This window comes from Pinus tabuliformis, chromosome 5_1 (genome assembly GCF_031772625.1).
Source record: "Pinus tabuliformis cultivar Carrire ecotype Pingquan chromosome 5_1, CPIR1, whole genome shotgun sequence".
Lineage (NCBI taxonomy): Eukaryota > Viridiplantae > Streptophyta > Pinopsida > Pinales > Pinaceae > Pinus > Pinus tabuliformis.
In genome coordinates this window covers 19311006-19323145 of record NC_142305.1, presented here as the reverse complement: position 1 = coordinate 19323145, position 12140 = coordinate 19311006, and positions in this window count along the sequence as shown.

Here is a 12140-nt window from a genome sequence, read left to right as displayed (position 1 = left end):
CCATATTTCAACCTCATTTGCCTTTATACCGAGACATATTTTGCTCAATGGCATGACTTTATTTTCCCTTACGTTCACTTCGGTGTTTGTGCTTTGATTATTTAATGTCCAATCACGAGACAAATTGCCCATTGATTGTGTATATTTTTTAAAGTTCTTATGGGCCTTTCCCACACTTTGGATTTTTGTGGTATTATTATCTATTATCTCTTCCACAAGCAGCCATCATACATTTACAGACTAGTTTGTCTGTGCATAAATGCTGACGTACCGGATGCAGGCAAATTCAGGGACGATAAAAAACATGCAGACAATGACGTACATTTCTTTAATGGATTTTTTTTCGGAGAGAAAAATTTTTATTGAGACAATATAAAGAGTAGATAAGATATGACAAGGATCAGAAACCTTGCAAGCATCTAAATCAAAATCTTACAGCTATAGGATATCTCAAAGGAGATCATCACTATATCATACCAAAATCAGTGCAAAAAGGTATCCATGACAAGACCAGCGGCTGTGTTAAACATATATAACACAAAGAACTATCCACAATACAGGTAAACAGATGGATGAAAAGAAAAAAAGGTCATATTCCCGGGATGAAGAAATCCTGGATGAAACAGGAAAAATCATCATCAGAGACCATCAAAGACCAAGAACCCGGCGCCATAGACAGACCCTTCTTCGACAGATGGTCAGCTTGATCATTTAGGGAGCGAGGGATGTGGTGAATTGAGCATTGTTTCATATTTCTCCAGAAATACATGATCCTATTTAACCACCCAGACAAATGAGGACAGCTGATGTGGCAAGCTCCCCTAACATGGTCAATCATTGATTTCGAGTCACCGAAAATTGAAATGCTCTGGATGTCAAAAAATACACAGAAGGCAAGCAGACCAGCAAGAGCCCTCGCCTCGGCCAAGCTGTTAGAGCCCATCCCACCATTCCAAGATAGGAAGTATTGCAGCTTCTCGTCGATAATAATGTGGACCCCACATCCACAAATGTTATTCTGCTCAGCTCCATCGAAGAAAGCACAGGGAGAAGCAATGGAGATGACATCAGGCACTTTTTTGCAATCCTTTTTCATAGGCATCATGTCTTGAAAGGCCATTATGCACTGTAGAGATGATTTTAGGGGCTCCTTTGACTCTTGGAAGATCTTAGCATTCCTCCATTTCCATAAGCACCACAAGGCAATAATAAACAAAGATCGCCAAGAGTGCTTTTGCTCGCTCCACCATTGAAAAGCATCCTGTACTGAAACAAAGACAACGTGAGGAAAACCATAAAACAGAGATAGTTCATACAAAATCTGAAGTAGCAGAGAAAATCAAGGTCTTAAAAAATATTTTGTTTTAGAAGCTTTATGAAGATTGTGTCATTCAGATAACAGGTTTAATCATTTTCCTGTGCACAATAAAAAAAATATTTTAAAAACTTAGAAATATAATCACATTGATAAATGAAATATTTCTGTTTTTTAATCTATGTGGGTAAGGGTTATCCAGTAAATGAATAAATTTAATATATTTTTTAAATATTTTCTATTATTTTTTTACTATATTTTCAAAAACTTCATATTAATTTAGCATTTTTACTATTTTTTCAAATTTAGCATTTTTATTATTTTTTCAAAAACTTCATATTAATTTAGCAAAAAAATATTAAAAGTTATTTTTTAGATAATAAAAATTTTGATACGAAATTATCTTTTAAAATTTTTAGGACAATTTTAACGAAATTGTCTTTTAAAATTTTTAGTACCATTCACATCTTTAAAAAAAATAAAAAATTTCATTAATCTTTGTTTATGGGAAAATTAAAATTCCCAAAAAATTGAGTTTATTTTCTTATCGTCAATTTTTTAGTCTATCATATATATATCATAATCGGAGCTTATTATATAAAATGGTCTTTTTCGTCATTGATATAATTTCATGTTTTTTGGTTGATTAAAATATATTTTTGAATGCATAAATGGATTCAATATTCTAAAAAACTCTTGTGGCACTCTAATTCTATAGTTTAAGTAACTTAAATTCAAGTTTTTAAAAATTTTTGCAAGATTTTGGTTAAAATTAATTAAAAAAAATGAGCTCAAAAAGTCCAATTCATTTATTAGTTAAACGATGCATAAAGATAATATTCAAATTTGTTATCGCAAGACAATAATATTTTTTTACCATTTTTTCAATACTTTCTTCGTAATAAGGTACAAACATTTTTTGGTTTGGAAGTATGATTCTAGGATTTTGATTCGAATGTCCACATACTATACGTCTGAGGTCATTAATAGTATTGGCTACTGAAAAACATGTAGTCAAATGTGGCAGTTGGTTTATACCTTTCAAAGTTCAATAATTAAATTAAACAACAGGAAATGCTAGCTATGAGGCTTGCTCATGTGGTGTTTGGTTTATACCTTTCAAAGTTCAATAATTAAAATAAACAATCGGAAATGCTACTCATGTGGTGTTTAGTGTAATGTTGAAATAATTAGTGCAACATTAAATAGGAAAATATCCATATTGAGATGATACTATGTTTCCAATAAAATATTGAAATGTTGTTATTAAGATTGTATAAGATTTATATAATTCATTTATTAATGGTAAGATGTTTGAACTGTTGGAATATTAATCCCAACCACCGCGTTAAACACCCTGACATCAGCCATACTTGGTCAGAAGTATTTTTGCATGTTGCGTCTTTGTTTGAAGATGGAAGGACTCAAGCCAGAATAGAAGTACCCACCGGGTTAAACACCCTGACATCAGCCATACTTGGTCAAAAGTATTTTTGTAGGTTGTGTCTTTGTTTGAAGATTGAAGGATTGAACCGAGAATAGAAGTACCACACCAACCATTCTGCAACACATCACAAAAGTTAAGGAAATAAATGAAGTTTAGTAAATACGGGCAAGCATTTACTGTGTGATTATTCACTGTCCACACTCAACAACAATAGCGTATTAATTATTTGTTTTGTCATGTATTAATGTAAAATTGTATGTTGAGATAAATATGGATGCAAAAGTCATTTTGTGTTAGAGAGGAAGAGAGGTTGGGTAAGTTAGACAGCTAGAGTTTGTGAGGAGAAAATAGTGGAGCAAATTTTGGTGGGAGCTTGAAAACAACAGTCACTGTATTTTACAGTGTGTTATTCTACAACCCCTAGTGAAGTGAAAATCACTGTAAACCTTTGTTTTTACTTGGTGAATGAGCTGCAGTCTCATATGAATGTATTTCTATTGTGTTGCTCCTAGCTTTACTCGGTTTTACTTTGTGCTTTTTCTGTAAGTGAATTCTTTGTTTTATTATAGCTGCGTGAAATCTACCTGCACAAACTTTATCTGCTCGAAATCAAATAATTTCCCTTTGCCTCTCCGTGTAAATTCAAATTTTCTAATATGGTATCAGAGCGGGTTAAACTCTCGCAAAATAATTTCCCTCTGCCTCTCCCGTCTGCCTGTCTGTGCAAATTCAAATTTTCTAACATGGTATTAGAGCAAAAACAAGTGTTTTTACTAGCAGTTAAAATTGTTTTGAGGGTAGATTGTTTTAAGCATATCTACCAATAGGTAGAAAGGTTTTTTTTATACTCAGAAATGGCAACATCAAGCACAAGCTTGACTAGTCCTCAAAACCTCAGTTTAATGGCAAAAATTATGATTATTGGGCTATTACAATGAAGGCCCTGTTTTCTTCTCAAGACATTTGGGATTTGGTGGAGAATGGTTTTCAAGAACGAGCAGTTGCAGCAGCATACAATGTCCTGTCTCAAGCAGAAAGAGATTAAGAGACAACAGGAAGAATGATGCAAAATCCCTCTTCAACATTTTTCAAGCAGCTCATGAAAGTGTTTTCCCAAGTGTTGCAGCAGCAACGAAGTCCAAGCAGGCATGGGACACCCTCCAGAAAGCCTACCAACGATGGCAAAAGTCAAGATAGCAAAGCTGCAAATGTTGAGAAGAGATTTTGAAACACTTTGTATGAAAGAGTCTGAGAATTTAGATTCATTTTTTACACATTTAATTGGGTTGGTTACTCAAATCAGGTCTCATGGTGAGACACTTGAGGAAAGAAGTGTTAGAGTCAGTATTTGGATCAAAATCCCTCTTTTATATCATATTAGTGTCCCGTTGAAATTTTTTGCATTCCACTTAGGTCATCATGCAAAAATTTAGTCACTCATGGCAGCCCAAAATCCAAATTCACTTTCCCCTCTCAAAAATTTGTATTCGTTGGCCCACCTTCATGTGCCTTGTTGAGCATCCATTGACCATGAAGGCTCATTTCATCATGTTTTATATCAGTCAAATTCACTTGAAGTTCAATCATTTAAGGTTCCATTAGGTCAACTAGGTTTTATTTTCCCAAGGTCCAATAAATCACCATCTCACTGCATAAGGTCAGCAAAATATGAGAGTGAAGCAAATAATATCTTTTTCCAGTTAAATAAAGGTTTACAAGAATGTAACCATGGTTGCTAAAAGTACCAAATTTGATTTCTAAAGGGAATTTATTCCAATTTGTAAATTTTTACTTCAAAATAGATGTAATAATTTTTATTTTTCATCTATGTAATTTTGTGTCTATTATATGTAATAAGTCACTATTTCAGCTCTATACTCAATTCCATTTGCCAATAGTATCCAAACAAAGGTAATCAAGATTTCCAAAAGCATCATCCACTTGTCAAAAGAAAAGGGGTTAGAAAGTCAAAAGAAAATCATTAGTATGAAAGTTTGAAAAGTGACATGAAACATTACAAAGTGAGTGTGCAACTCATAAATCAAAATAATTCAAGTATAAAAGCTCTCAAGACATCTATGCAAACTCCATTTTCACTCCTACACTTTCAAATCTCCTTGGCAAAAGAAGATTTTTGAATTTAAGGCGAAATTGGGCAAAACAAAGCCAGAGGATGCATTTAGACAAGGAAGGGCGCATTTGACTAGGCCGTTGTGCATTTGCCAAAGATTTCATTGCATTTTTACACAGTGTTGCGCTCCTATAGCTGAAGGGCACATTTGATTTGGTCGTTGCGCATTTGCTTGCGAGGACCAAAAACATGCCAGAATGTCCTCCATCGCCACCAAACTTCAAAATTTGTCATCACACACTTCAATAAATGAGGTAGGTGGGAAAATATATTCAGCCCTCCCCTCCATTGTTGATCTACATAGGGTTTCTTAGTCTTTGCTGTCATTTCTGAACTCAAAACCCTAGTAACATATTTTCACTCTTAAACCACATTTCTTAGCATTTAGTTGACACTTCTATCACTTAAAGACTATCCACTATCACCTCCCTCATACCACACATCCCCATTCCCTCCTCATCAAATCTCCTCACATCATTCCATATTTCCCACACCCACAGTCCATTTTATCATCTCCCTATGGTTTTGACAGCAATAACTCATGGCAGAAGAAGAGCACAGAAGTCAGAGTGAGGAAGAAAGACAAGAGAGGAGGCGATATAAGAAAGGAGGAAGAATCATCAAACATGAACCAACCAACGCCAGAGAACTCATGGCATCTCCCATCACTGTGACAAGCTTTAAACATATGGGTTGTTTTGAGTTTTGTGAGAAAGTGGAAAGGATCCACCATCATCCTGAGTTGATCAGATTATTCTTTAACAACCTCCATGAAAACCAGGCAACCCTTGCTGGTGTCACCTTCACCATATCTCCTGCTATTATATTAGCTGCCACTGGAATCACAAATATTCGAGAAAAATAGTTTAAACAAGGAGAATTGGATCATTACTATTATGAGCCATATCTTAAACCAAGCTACAAGAATGAGAGAAAGAGGATTTTTCCTTTCTCTTACCTCCTACACAGATATGTTCCCAGGATGAAAATCATCATGAAGTACTTCACATGCGAGGGTAGCTTTTCTAGACTCTATTCCTATCATATTCAGTTACTCATGCATTTCACAAGAGTCAAAATGCTCAATCTACCCCACTATCTTTACCGGGACATTGACAAGATGTCATTCATTTCCCGAAGAAAGGATTATGATCATCAAATGCATAGCATCTTTCACCACTCTCTCATCAAAATGATAGTCCTACACCACCTTGATCAGCTTAACATTGCATGGGACACTTTCATATCCAATGAGATTTTCACAGTCCCACCTATTCAGCATGGCCAAGAAGCACCTTCATCTTCTCACCCATCCACCTCCATTCCTCCACCTCAGCCCATACATCATCCATATTCATCTGATGAGTCAGCCACACCATCACCTCCATCATCACCATTTCATGAGCTTATTCATTCACCTAGCAGGGATGAAGGCAGTGGGTAAAAGCATATTGATCATGGTGAGAGCAGCAAGCCCAAAGGGGCTATTTTAGGTACCTTGGCACATACCTATCAGAGAGGGCATAGGAAAGTGTTTTCCCCACTAATTGTGGGAGGGGCCTTGCCTTCTTCATCGGCAAAGTAGGTACAGAAGGGTAAGGAAAAGGTTATAGAGGCATAGATCCAACAGAAAGAGGAAGAACTCCATGAGACAGAGCATGATTTTCAGTTAGTTGATTCAGATGGGAATGATGACAATGAAAGCACAAATATTGTCATCAAGGAGAAGAATGCACTCATAGGAGATCTCCAGGTAAACTTGTAAAGGGCCAAATACATTATTTCCTACTATGAGCAGGAGAACAGGTAGTTTGAGGTCAAACATGAGCTCATGGAGATTCAGCTCAAAAAAGAAAAGAGAGAGGCTGAAAAGGCTAAGGCCTTATTTGATGAGGCATATGGACAGTATGGTGAACATCTTGATGAATAGGTACTGAGAAGAAGGCCAAGGACTAGAGGCCTAAAGAGAGCCTTGGAGCTAGAAAGGCAAAAGGAGGCAAAACTAGCCAATGAGCTCACCTTGAATGAGCAATTTGCCAAAATGGTAAATGAGAACTGGGAACATTGGATTGAGAGGGTAAATGGCCATCTTGAGAGCCTCTTAGAAAAGGCCAATAGATATGTTGATATTCAAAGAAGAATGGAAAAGTACTATGCTGTGAGAAACAAAATTGCAAGGGCCAAGCTCAAAAGAGCCCATGCAAAAATTGAAGCCTTGACCGAGCAAGAGGAGAAAAGGAGGCTAGATATTCTTGCCGAGGCATCACTCCATGCCTAAAAAATATGATCATCTATTAGCCCACCAATTTTGACCACTTTTGAAAAAAAATTGCAAGTCATGATTTTTTGTGTTTTTTGAAGTATTTTTAGCACAGTGAAACAGTCAAACGCACAACACCTTGGACGATGTGCTTTTTTTTGGAGCACCCAATGAGAAAATGGTCAACATTTTTGGATTTAGAGTGATGACAACATGTACCCTGTGCATTTTCTAAGCATTTGGAGGAAAATTGGTCAGCCAAAAGGGTAAAAAACCATCAAAAAACCACCTTTCTGCCTTTTTTTTGGCCTGGTCGCTGCACGTTTACCAGTCTTGGGAGATTGGAATTTTGACAAGGAAAATGACCTCCAAATGGAAAACTGAAGGCATATTTGGAAAGTAGACTTGAAGGGCTTTCCAACGAGCTATCTTGGAGCAAATTTGGACACCGGGAAGGCATCCAAAAGCAGCCCTGAAGTTGAAGGGCGTGTTTGACACTAAAAGGGCGCGTTTGACAGCCTTCTACATTTTTCACTATTTCACTCTAAACTCACTTTCACCTAAGGGGAATTGATGTTTTACTCATGTAATTGATCAAGATGATGTAATTATTATGTTTTTTACTGTTATCTAGGGTAAATACATCAGTCAAATGGCCTACATGGCATGTAATGAATCAGTTTGCTAGAGTTAGGGATGAGTCACTTTGACCACCCTACACTCTAGCTATCAGTTCAGTTTTTCTTGCAACTGCTCCTCCTCTCATGGATTTGACCCCTGAGGCTAGGCTGAGTTGTTTGGATGTTTGGCTATTGATCAAAAACACTAGTGTAATCAGTATTTGGTAGAAATTAATGAATGAGTTGCAACTATTTTGGTGGAATACCTATGGTATGGAATTTTGACATAGTTTCTTCTTATGTTGCATATATTTGAATGTTTTATACTCCCATATTGCATTTCACTTCTATGATATGTTGATTTTCAAGTTGATAAGCAAAATACATTTTATATGCTCTGTTTTGGGGAAATCTGCATAGTTTGTCCATTTTATTCAGTTTAGAAAGAATACATGCTTGTCTTTCTCTTTCTAACACCTCACCAGTCTTATACATCTCACTTCATAACCTTAAAGTGTTTGAGTGCTACTACCTTGCTCCATCAGATGTCTGCAATCATACCCTCATTTTTAGAAAGAATGCATGCTTGTCTTTCTCTTTCTAGCACCTCACCAGTCTTATACATCTCAGTTCATAACCTTAAAGTGTTTGAGTGCTACCTACCTTGCTCCATCAGATGTCTGCAATCATACCCTCATTTTCCCTGACCTAGTCTTTTTGACATAATCCTCTTCCAAGAACCCAACCAAAATCAAATCAAACAACCCTCTGCACTTTACATCTAGCCAAAAACCCTAATCTATCCATCCCTTGGCTGTGATCCCTTGGAGAGAGCCCTCTCCGGCTTGGTAGGGCTAGCTACCAAGTCAAAAGGTTGGTCTGTGGATAACTCAACTGGACTCTTCCTCAACCTTGGAGATCCGGAGGAGTGACAACATACTGGCGTCGTTGCTGGGGAACAAAAGGTTCATTTTCCCTGGGTGTACGACTAGTTCACATTGGAGTTTGGTCCTTTGGATAATAGGACTAAGCTTCACTAAGGTTGATTCAATGATTGCATTACCTAGATTGTAGAAGCTGGCCTCAAGGAGACAACGAGGTAAATATAGCTGATTCGATTGAATACAATCAGAGCTTGTTCAAAAGAAAAGATGGGTACAAATCACAAGTTCGATCAGACTTCTTCCCATTGGTAAGCTCTCAATCATTACCAAATTCAGATTTTGCTATTGAAGACTTCCCTTTAAAAATAATCTATGTTCAGCTCAGAGTCTTAGATCTGATCCTATTGAGTTTGACCCTATTAAGATACTGGCTTTTAAAAGATACACCAGGTCAAAACCTAACCCTAATCCTCCTTCTCCGATTGATAACCCTGAGAGGTTGTTGAGAAAGCCTAAAGTCCCTATCCCCGAGACCAAAACCCATAAATTGGAAAGGACCACTTCCTTGCCAGATAAATTGCATAGTATCGAGGATATACCTTTCGACATTAAATTTGAGTTATCCTTGTTTCGATCAAAGTCTGAGTCTAGTCTTACTGAAGAAGTTTTCGATCCTATAAAGTTTGACTCATATCTTTCTAACTCAAAGTCATTGTTTAACCGACCTTCTGCTGCTTCTCAGTCTTTAAAACTCGAGCACGAGGTTTGGTCAAATTTTGACAAACTTCAAAGCCTAGCGGATCAGTTACAGATCACTGTTGAAAAGGATTATATTCAGTATCAACTTGAGCTCTTATCTTCCGCCACACCCTCTACTACGCCTCCAAAAACATCCACCTCACCCCCTCCATCTTCATCTCAACCAACACAACCCATTGCAGTTCCCATCCACCATTCCCCGGGAGTTATGGCGAGATTTGCACCTTTGGTGTTACCTGGTCAGTTGGCAACATTACCTCAGACCTATGGCTAGAGGCTTCCTCTGTTTGATGGTAGCCCAGGAGTAACAACACAACAACATATTGATAAGATGGTTGATTTCATTGACTTAGAGGAAGTCGATGACGATGATGCTAAAATGAGACTGATAGCCCAAAGTTTTTCGGGAGACATGAAAAAATGGTTCCGTGGTTTAATTCTTTAGCTAGACTTAATGAGTTGTTTTTATCTAGATGGCGGGAAAAGATGAATCCATTACAAATCTTGGTGGAATACAACACCTTGAAGAGGAATCCTAATGAGGTAGTTCAGGAATTCACTATAAGATTCAATCATGTCTACAATTCTATTCCAGACAACATGAAACCTCCACCTGATTTAGCACTTTAGCATTACATGGATGCTTTTTATCCAGAGATGGCCTATCAGATGAGGGAAAGGGATCCCACAACTCTCGAAGATATGCAGAACAATGCGGTAAGTGTGGAAGCAAACTTGATGATCAAGAAGCCTCAATTGAAACATGAGAAACTGGAAAGGAGAGTGACAATCAAAGAAGAACCTTCTACTTATACCAATCTAAAACTAGATGCATTAATCAAAACCATGGATAGAATGCCCGACCTGATGATAAATTCAGTGAGATCTTCATAGCCACAAGTTAGAAATCTGCCTTAAAAAAAACTTTCAATCTCCAGTAAATAATCAACCAGTGGATCTATCTCCAGATCTTATTCTTTGATTCTACAACTTGTAAGCTTTCAAAAGAAAAACCACCAGCGATCTTACACTAGGGCGATCTCAAATTTCAAAAAAGTAAGGCACTGATTACCTGTGAAATCAACCCACCGAGTTGGAATCCACCTCGTTCGTTCGTTCACTTTTGTTGTCCGAAGTTCAGTGAAAGAGGACAGTCTAGCTACTCCACAAAAGTCTTTGGAGCATAACGACTCCACAACCAACCATCAAGATGGCGAAAAAATAATATAAAAAAAAGGCTGGTAATAATTAATGGAGGCATGTTATAATTGCTACGATGTGATGAACACTGCACTTCCATAGTGTCCTCTACTGGAAATGGAAAATCAACTCGGTTTATGCACCATATACCGTTGTATATCCTGCACAATGGGGTACTTGTTGCTCGACGATCTTTGAGCAAATGCTTTTCATTCTCCACTGCTGCACGAACAGGCACCGTCAGACCGACTCAAATATATATCACCGCTGCTCACCGCTGCACGAACAACTTTCTCACCACAGCTTTCTCCCAAAAACCACAAGTTCTAGCCCAGAGTGGAGGCTTGGTGCTTGAACTCGAGATGCCCAAAACTTTAAACAAATCCATTAGACTCCTCCATGTCACATTTAACAAGAAGACTCCACACTTCCGTTGCTCCGCCATCGACAACCCTCACGTTGAACCCACGACTCTGCTGCTCCACCACGATGGGAAGACTCAGCACTGGCAGCCTTCACGCTGAACTTACGACTCCGGAATCTGATTACGCAATCACCAGTTGTAGGATCATTATCTTCAATAACAGTTGATCACCACAACCCATGGCATATGTGCCACTAAACATGCCGGACTTATCAATAACAACAATGCTCAACAGATCTACTCATCCACCAACGCTCCTGCTATAGCGATCCAAGGCAGGCAGCGACTCCATAGCGCTACAAACACAGTGACACCAATGCTGTAGGAAGACACACTCACTTTGCTGCGCCTCTTTATGGGCATATCCAAAAATCTGCCAAATGATCCACCACAACCCTCTGCGCATGGTGATCTCCACACCAGGCAGCTTGCAGCCATGAAAGCGCCACCGATCGACCTCCAAAGCACACCAGCGCGCCTTTTGATGGTCAATTCCATGCTTCTGGCCCACACTGATTAGAATCGGTTAGAGTACAGGCCGATAAGCGCAGCTTTCCAAACTAAATCCTGCACTGCTCCAAAGCTAGGGAAGTGTCGCTCCATTAATTTCAGTAAGTAATACATGTGGATTTGCAAGTGAGTTTCCGTGTAAAAGTTTTTACTCAAACCAAAGTTTAGTTTCTAAATAAAAGTATTATGAATTTGTCATTTTATATTACTGGATAGAGAATATACAACTTCACATATATCATGTTTTTTACACTGTTTTGGAAATTTGCAATTTTCTTGCTCTTGGAATCATATAAGAGGGCTCTACAAATCAACAACCTTGACATGTCAATGAACCGGTTGATTAACATTTTTTATTTCATCCATTTTTAATCTAAACTGTAAATTTATACTTTTGATTATAAATGATATTAAAAAATAAAATTGCTTCTGTTCAGTTTTAATGTGAAACGTAAAACTATAGTTTGGATTGGAATATGATACCGTAATAAAAAGTTTCTTTGACAACTGAAAGTGATACCAATGTTCAATGATGAGGAGTCCCTTTTGGATGGAAGTGAAGTCAATACTTCAAAATTTTTATGTTGAGG